Raw genomic sequence first — 9,278 nt, 5'->3', positions numbered from 1 at the left:
AGGGAAAGACCTGGTGAGTTATCAAATGATCAAAAATTTAGGTAGCATCGGCAAAGAAGTGGTCTTGAAATTATATAATAGGACATATGAAGAAGGAAAACTACCTGATGAGTGGAAAACAGCTGTAATAATTCCAATATGCAAGCCAGGGAAAGATCCGGAAGAGGCAGGAAATTATAGGCCCATAGCATTGACCTCAAATTTGGGCAAAGTAATGGAAAAAATGATTAATGAAAGATTAATATATTATTTAGAGTCAAAAGAAATTATAAAAAACTACCAAAGTGGTTTTCGCAAAGCAAGAAGCACAAATGACCCAGCAGTGCAGCTGGAAGAGGAAATTAGAAAGGGACAAATAAATAAAGAAAGTATAATTGCGGTATTTTTTGACATAGAGAAAGCGTATGATATGTTGTGGAAACAGGGGTTGCTGATGAAACTAAATAAGATTGGGATTAGAGGAAGAATGTACAGATGGATAAAATACTTTTTAACAAGTAGAACATTATTAGTAAAAATAGAGAATGAATATAGCAGAGAATACGTAGTGGAAAATGGGACCCCACAAGGGAGTATAATAAGTCCAGTACTATTTTCCATCATGATAAATGAAGTTTTTAGTGAAGTGGAAGGGTTAGTGGAGGTGGCATTGTTTGCTGATGATGGAGTGATGTGGAAGAGAGGTAGAAATACAAATCATATGGAAAAGAAGATTCAAAAAGCGGTAAATAATGTTCAAGACTGGGGGACGGCTTGGGGTTTAAGATTCTCAGTTGGAAAGACAAAAGTCATAAATTTTACAAAGAGGAAAGTACAAAACAAGCTCCAAATAAAACTCTATGGAGAAAACATAGAAGAGGTACAAGTATTTAAATATTTAGGAATATGGTTTGATAAAAATATTAACTAGTCAACCCACATCAGCAAAATAGTGGAGAAAAGTAAAAAGGTGTTAAATATAATGAGGGCTTTGAGGGGTAAAGATTGGGGGGCTGATAGGTTGACATTGAAAACAAGATATATCACTTTAATTCGATCTGTTATCGACTACGGATGCATTATTTATCAATCTGCTTCAAAAACTCTACCTGGGAAAATAGACCGGATCCAGTCGCAGGCGTTAAGATTATGTTGTGGAGCTACTAAATCTACTCCAGTGGCAGCATTACAAGTAGAAATGAATGAAAAACCTTTGGACATGAGGAGAGATCAACTCTCAGCAGTTTATTGGGCAAACTTAAAAGGATCCAAGCAAGGACATCCAACTCGTCAAGTGCTACTAAACTGCCAAGAAAAAGGGAAGAAAAAAATTAATAGTATTGGGTGGATAATTGGAGATATATGTAACAAAACACAAATCGACAATATTAAAGTTAGCCCTACAGTACCAATTCCTGCAATACCACCGTGGATGTATGACAACCCAAAGGTAAACATGCAATTATTGAAGAATAGACATTTAAATAGTTACCAAATAGAACAATGGATTGAGGAAATTTTTTTGACAATATTATGATATTCACAGATGCATCAAAAATTATAAATAGTAAAGTAGGAGCTGCTGCAGTTATCCCACAGAGAAATATAGTGTTAAATAAAATAATTAGTGATAAACTATCTGTTTTTACGGGGGAATTGGTAGCAATTTATATGGCAGTTAACTGGATAGAGGAAAACAAATCAAGGAAAGTAGTCGTGTGCTCGGACTCCAGCAGTGCATTGACGAGCATAAAAAACATAACATCAGAAACAAGACTAGATATAGTTTATGAAATAGTTCAGGCAATCTACAGGATAAATAAAGCGGGAGGTGTGGTAACATTTCTCTGGGTTCCTGCTCATGTAGGAGTTGAGGGAAATGAGTTAGCTGATAGATACGCAAAACAAGCAACCACTAAAACAGAAGTAAACATGGAGATTAAGCACAGTAAAGAAGAAGTGAAGAGCATAATTAAGATAGAACACAATAAAAAGTGGCAGGATAATTTGAATAAGGAAACAAAAGGTAGAGAGTTTTACAAAGTCCAGAGGAGAGTAGGTGTAATGAGAGGAGGGGGTAGAAATGGGAAAGAAGAAGACATTATTACTAGAATGAGATTAGGACATACATATCTAAATAGTTCACTAAAATTGATTGGCAAACATACTACAGGGCTGTGTGATTTTTGCCACCAGATAGAAAATGTTGACCATGTCTTAATACAATGTAGGAAATATAATAGAGAAAGAGAAATACTGGAAAATAAGTTAGCAAAAGAAAATATTAGGTTAGAAGTGGGAGGTATATTAGGGTTGCATTCAGAAAACATAGGATATAAAGCAATATACACATATTTAAAAAACACTGGGTTAAATAAAAGAATATACAGTAGGGATCCACCTCGGTCCACACTCCATTACAGTAGGTGGCGGTAATGCACACCAGAAGGTTGATTGCCAACCGCCATAAAAACAAAAGAAGAAGAAGAAGAAAATAATGTCTGCCGGACTACTAAAAAGTAGCTTCACTGAGGCACAGTCCGCAGCATTATCGAGCGCATCTTCAACCACATGGACATCGGGTCAAGAGGAGGAAAAGGTAATTAGACATTATTTATTTCTAAATGATTGTTGAATCCCACGGAATGTAAGGCAACATAGCATTGTAGCCATTAAGCAGTTAGCCTTGTGTGCCTCCACTACAAACAAGTTAGCAACTAATGTTTCTGCGGCTCCTAAGAGTCTCACATCGATTGCAAACTTGCAGTTTGTCTCGGAGGAAACAAAAAAAGTACACTGTCAAATCAGCTAATAATGTTTGCAGAGTTGTTGCTATGGTAACATGTCGAAATGTGAGTCACGTCGTGGTATATCAGTAGCTGATCGAATAGTAATAATAATAGATTACATTTATTAAGCGCTTTTCTTTAGACTAGATAAGGGGTCCCCAAACTACGGCCCGCGGGCTGGTTACGGCCCGCCAACGTCCAACATCTGGCCCGCTGAAATTATTATTTTTTTATGTAATTATTTTAAATCTGTCTTTTCTAATCCATTTTTTGATGTCCCCTAGCCGATCGAGCAAATCATATTGTCTAAAAATGCATTTTCCCGTATGACTTATATTTTCTTAGCTGTTTTCATGTGATCTGATTGTTACATTCTTTTTTCAGAGTCACCACGCATGACCATTTCAACAAGGACGGAATACACAATAATTGTGATTGAATAAATGAAGGGTTTGTATGTTCTCTATATCCAACATTATGTATTTTTCTAATTGATTTTTTTGTTACACAGTTAGTGAATGAAGCGTACATTTGTCGTTGCTTCCCCATATTTCTACACAATAAATCAAATATGGTAACACTAGCGAGCAGTAAAGAATATGAAGTGATTTTTGGTCTAGAACATGTTTTGCTTTATTCATTACTGACGTGTTTCTTGCTGCTTTATGTTGTATATTTTTTACATGACATTTCCAGTTCATTTTACCATCTATTGTTACTATTCTATTTTAAATATCTACTCCGTATGTTTGTAATTATGTTTGAATTTCTCTTCTACTGTTACCAAAAGGCATTATTTTAGTTTTACTGAGATTAAAAGATAGTCTGTTTTTTGTCAAACTATATTTTATAATTTGTTAATTTATTTTGTTTTTATGTGTATTAGCTTCTGTGTGTTCTCTCCTGAACAAAACAGTTGTATTATCTGCTAATAATAGTAAGTTTTAAGTCCTTTGTAACTTTACAAATGTCATTTATATAGAGATTAAAGTTTTGATCCCTGAGGTACACCACAACATGTTTTTAGCTTTGTGGACATGTGTTCGCCTATCTTTACGTACTGTTTCCTCTTGGTTAAGTAGCTTCTAAACCATTTCAAGACCAACCCTCTGATTCCATACCTTTTTAAATAGTTCATTAAAATACTATGATTAATTGTGCAAAGAGGATGACAGCAAACAAATGGGACAATGTAGATAAAAAATAAAAATAAAAACGCTTAAAAAGCTCCAACAAACAACACCAAACAGATTCATGACTAGAGCAGTGCTTCTCAAACTTTTTTCACCAAGTACCACCTCAGAAAACACTTGACTCTCCAAGTACCAGCATAATGACCAACATTAAAATATGGAAGCGTAATAGGCTTAAATATTAATAAAAATAAAAGGAGCAGATTTTATTAAAAAAATATATTTAGAATTTTTTGCCACTTAACATTACACAGTTTGAACAGGAACACCGTGTTTGAATATTTATTTAAGTGATTCTTTAGCATAGACATACCACGAGTTGCAGCCACCGTACCAGTTCAAGAATCGGGTGGAGAGGATGCATGGAAGCAAGCACCCACACACATAATGGTGCCCTTTGCCCTGGATGAGAAAAGAGCCTACTTTTTTTTTTCACTAATGTAGAATTAAATCTCACTCTTTTTGTCACAATTTTTCCCAGATATGTTTGACTGGGCATTCATTTGAGTTCATGTAAGAATGATTTACCTATCTGCTCAGTGGCATTCACAAGGCGAAACTGCCCAAAGGTAGGTGTGCCAAGAATGCAACCAGCTGCCACTCCAGCAGTGCCATTTCTACACCTAATCAATCAATCAATGTTTACTTATATAGCCCTAAATGACGAGTGTCTCAAAGGGCTGCACAAGCCACAACGACATCCTCTGCTCAGATCCCACATCAGGGCAAGAACAAACTCAACCCAACATACAGCTACAAAAGTAAAACAACAAAAAAACTAACAATAAAAACAAAAAATAATTGCGCACACACAATTGCACATAGACAAGCAACCAAAAAAAAACATAATTGCTACATCCATATACACTGTGGTGGCCTCTGCGGTGTTCCAGGGCATCATCTGCTGGGGTCGAGGGAGCATGGCCAGAGACAGGAGCAAACCCGACTCCACCCTCGGCCACTCACTATCTCTCAGCCAGTGTCCAGTCTGTACATGTGATATTTTTAGTTTTTTGTTTAAAATTTGAAAACATTTCTACATTAGTTTTTTTCTGACATGGGGGGTGCTGAGTGTACATTAATGAAAAAGAAAATTAACCTTTTCGATTTTAGCGAATGACTGCAATGAAACAACGAGTGACATTTTAAAGGGGTGTGAATACTTGCCGTACCAACTCTATGGTTTGTAAACACATTAGCCAATTTCCTTTTGTTTGGAAGCCTGTTTGGAATGAAAGGGTTATTGATGTACGTTAAATGTTCTGAAATCTCTATTATCACTCTTTTTATCGTTTCCATATCAAATCCTTCACAATCAGTTGAGGTCTTGGATTCACATGTATTTACAATTTTGATAGCTTGTTGGCAAACATTATTTTTCTTAGAATTATAAATGCTTTATTATCCCCAGGTGGAAATTCATTAGCTTTGTAATTTTTAATTATTTAGGTGCAATAGAGCCAAGAGACGTGACTATTTCTCCACGGTCCAACAATGACTTCAACTGTTTGGTCATGATCAGTTGTAGAACATTTTAGTTGCACTTGACTACCCAGTGAGCTTTGATTTTCACCGCCCTACCGCCTAATGCATTCTCTAAGCCCCCATGACTAAAACTTTCGTTAGGTAGGCTTTTCAGTGTTTATTGAGGAAAAGTATGGTTCAAACAAGGTTGGTGTTGCCCAGCACCATCTGTTACAGTAAAACATTCAAAACATTACTAAAGGCTTGGAAATTTTATGACACACAATTTTTCAAAAAATACAATTCAATTATCCGCCTAACTTCTGCCAATCCGACATTTTTCCTTAACATTTGGCTTTTATTTGGTTTGGTTTATTGTCATTGTTTTTTACATTCTATTTGCACAACAGTATCACAACCTATTATATTTTTATTTTTATTCTATTCTGTTTTCTAATCTATTCCTATCAACCTATGCTATCTACAACCTAGTTTATTAGTATCCTATTATATTTATGTTACAAAACCCAAAACCAGTGAGATTTGCACATGTGTAATTCGTAATTAAAAACACAATACAATAATTTGCAAGTCATTTTCAACTTACATTCCATTGAAAGACTACAAAGACAAGATATTTAATGATTGAACTGAGTATTTTTTATTTATTTGCAAATAATCATTAACTTTGAATTTAATGGCAGCAATATATATATATATATATATATATATATATATATATATATATATATATATATATATATATATATATATAATACTAAATATATACGTACAAACTAGGCTAGAGAATTGAGTGTGACCAAGATCCAAGAGTGTGTGGTGTTGAACTAGGTGTAGGTAATATTTTGAGTGTTTTACATAGTGTTGACTCGTGAGGAGGGACAAGGCATGAAGGCCGTCCGTGGGGCAGGCAGATGGTCAGGGCGAATTGCAAAGCGTAGGAGGTCCGTGTCCAAGCGGGGTTCGAGGATGGAAGAGGCACTCTGGCCAGCAGAGAAAACTATGACCGACGATACGCACAGCGCGGGGACGAAGGCAGACTGCTGGGGAGGACAACAAGGAAAAACAATGAAAACACGGAGGGGAAAAACACAGAGAGAGAGAAAGAGAGAGAGAGAGGGAGAGACCATAAAGCTGAGTAGTCGGCTTACACGACAGAAGATTAAGATCCGGCAAGGATCCTTGAGTCCACTGGTCTTTATTCAGCTTGCTCTCATCAGCCAGGTGTGCTGATTTTCGTCGAGTTGCTGCCACCAGTCTGGGGCGCGCTATTCGGTGCAGCGCACAGATGAATGCGCACTGACGCGCGCCCGGACCGTTACACTGTCATTGTCTTGCTAAAATAAGCAGGGGCGACCATGATAACATTGCTTGGATGGCAACATGTCGCTCCAAAACCTGCATGTACCTTTCAGATTTAATGGTGCCTTCACATATGTGTAAGTTACCCTTGCGTTGGGCACTAATACACCCTCATACCATCACAGATGATGGCTTTTGAACTTTGCACCTATAACAATCCGGATGATTCTTTTCTTTTCTTTGGTCCGGAGGACACGACGCCCACAGTTTCCAAAAACAATTTAAAATGTGGACCCACCCATCCATCCATCCATCTTCTACCTATTGTTCCTTATGGGGTAGTGGGGGGTGCCGGAGCATATCCCAGCTGCACATGGGCGGAGGGCGGGCTGCTTAAAATTTAGCCCGCAGAACACTTTTCTACTTTGCATGGGTCCTTCTTAGAGCTTTATCTAGAGCTCGGGCTCAGCGAAGCCGGCTGCATTTCCGGGTGTTGTTGATGAATGGCTTTCGCTTTGCATAGTAGAGTTTTAATTGGCACTTACAGATGTAGCGCCCAACTGTAGTTACTGACAGTTGTTTTTCTGAAGTGTTCCTGAGCCCACGTGGTGATATCCTTTACACACTGATGTCTCTTTTTGATGCCGTACCGCCTGAGGGATCGAAGGTCACAGGCGTTCAATGTTGGCTTTGGGTGTTGCCGCTTACGTGCAGTGATTTCTCCAGATTCTCTGAACCTTTTGATGATATTACGGACCGCAGATAGTGAAATCCCTAAATTCCTTGCAATAGCTTGTTGAGAATTTGTGTTCTTAAGCTGTTCGACAATTTGCTCACGCATTTGCACAAAGTGGTGACCCTCACCTCATCCTTGTTTGTGAATGACTGAGCATTTCATAGAAGCTGCTTTTATACCCAATCATGGCACCCACCTGTTCCCAATTAGCCTGTTCACCTGTGGGATGTTCCAAATAAGTGTTTGATGAGTATTCTGTTACGGCGCGTACACAGTCAGCTGCTCTTTCATCAGCACACACCACAGGACACGCCCATACACGCTCTGCTTCTGCTGCCACTCGACACACCTGCTGCTGATGACACCACTCCCCATAAAAGCCAGCGTGCCCAGAGTAGAGAACCAACGCTGGAACGTAGTCTCTGCTTGCAGCAAGCTTTCGTCTCTGACTACTCACCTTTGTTTGCTCGCTCCAAGTGACCTTCCGCCCTTGTGCTTATTTGTCCCTGTCGCTTCTCTTGTTTCCCAAGATTCCCTCTGTCGCCTTGGAAGTGAGCTGTGCTTCTCACTTCTCTGGACCCCCTCTGGATTCTGACTGCCTCCCTCGATCTTGGACCTCCAGTTTGGACTCGGACTTCTTGATGCCCCTCTCAGCCCCACGGACCCAGCCTGTACCACGGATTCTCATACCTGCCTCGCCCTACTGGACTGGTCGCCTTCTCACTCAACACGCACTTACAACAACCACTGGTAAATATATTCACTATAACGTTTCACATAGTCCTGCAAACATACACAGTAGCATACACACGCCACCGCATCATCAAGCTCAAATAAAAGTGTTGAGCTTTACTACTGTTGCTGTGTCGTCTCCTTCCCCGCCGAACATAACACATTCTTTATCTTTGACAGTCTTTTTAGCCACTTGTGCCAGCTTTTTTGAAACATGTTGCCGGCATCAAATTTCAAATGAGCTAATATTTGCAAAAGATAACAAGTTTACCAGTTTGAACGTCAAATATCTTGTATTTGCAGTCTATTCAGTTTATTTTAGGTTGAAAAGGATTTGTAAATCATTGTAATCTGTTTTTATTTACCATTTACACAACGTGCCAACTTCACTGGTTTTGTATATACCGGTATATACAGTATAAGGGCTTCTCGGTGGAAAAGGGGGTTAGTGCGTCTGCCTCACAATACGAAGGTCCTGAGTAGTCTGGGGTTCAATCCTGGGCTCGAGATCTTTCTGTGTGGAGTTTGCATGTTCTCCCCGTGAATGCGTGGGTTCCCTCCAGGTACTCCGGCTTCCTCCCACATCAAAAGACATGCACCTGGGGATAGATTGATTGGCAACACTAAATCGGCCCTAGTGTGTGAATGTGAGTGTGAATGTTGTTTGTCTATCTGTGTTTGCCCTGCGATGAGGTTGTGACTTGTCCAGGGTGTACACCGCCTTCCACCCGATTGTAGCTGAGATAGGCACCAGCGCCCCCAAAGGTAATAAGAGGTAGAACATGTATATATGTATATATATATATATATATATATATATATATATATATATATATATATATATATATATATATATATATATATATAGATATATATATAGATATATATAGATATAGATATATATATATATATATATATATATATATATATATATATATATATCTATATATATATCTATCCATTTAATCAGATTATCCAGAGAATAGTGCTCGATACCGTGGTAGAGCGCAATATATGTATGTGTGGGAAAAAAATCACAAGACTACTACATCTCTACAGAAC

At 38.2% G+C, this 9,278-nt stretch overlaps 1 long non-coding RNA gene across 1 annotated transcript; it reads left to right on the top strand.

The window, feature by feature from the left end:
* The first annotated feature begins 2,418 nt into the window (after nucleotides 1-2,418).
* On the top strand, nucleotides 2,419-8,336 carry LOC133552881 (uncharacterized). Its single transcript, XR_009806786.1, has 3 exons — nucleotides 2,419-2,578; nucleotides 3,153-3,218; nucleotides 8,015-8,336. It is a non-coding gene; the product is annotated as an uncharacterized LOC133552881 (long non-coding RNA).
* The last annotated feature ends 942 nt before the right edge of the window (nucleotides 8,337-9,278 follow it).

Source organism: Nerophis ophidion, linkage group LG05 (genome assembly GCF_033978795.1).
Source record: "Nerophis ophidion isolate RoL-2023_Sa linkage group LG05, RoL_Noph_v1.0, whole genome shotgun sequence".
Classification (NCBI taxonomy): domain Eukaryota; kingdom Metazoa; phylum Chordata; class Actinopteri; order Syngnathiformes; family Syngnathidae; genus Nerophis; species Nerophis ophidion.
This window is presented reverse-complemented; position numbering and strand designations above follow the sequence as displayed.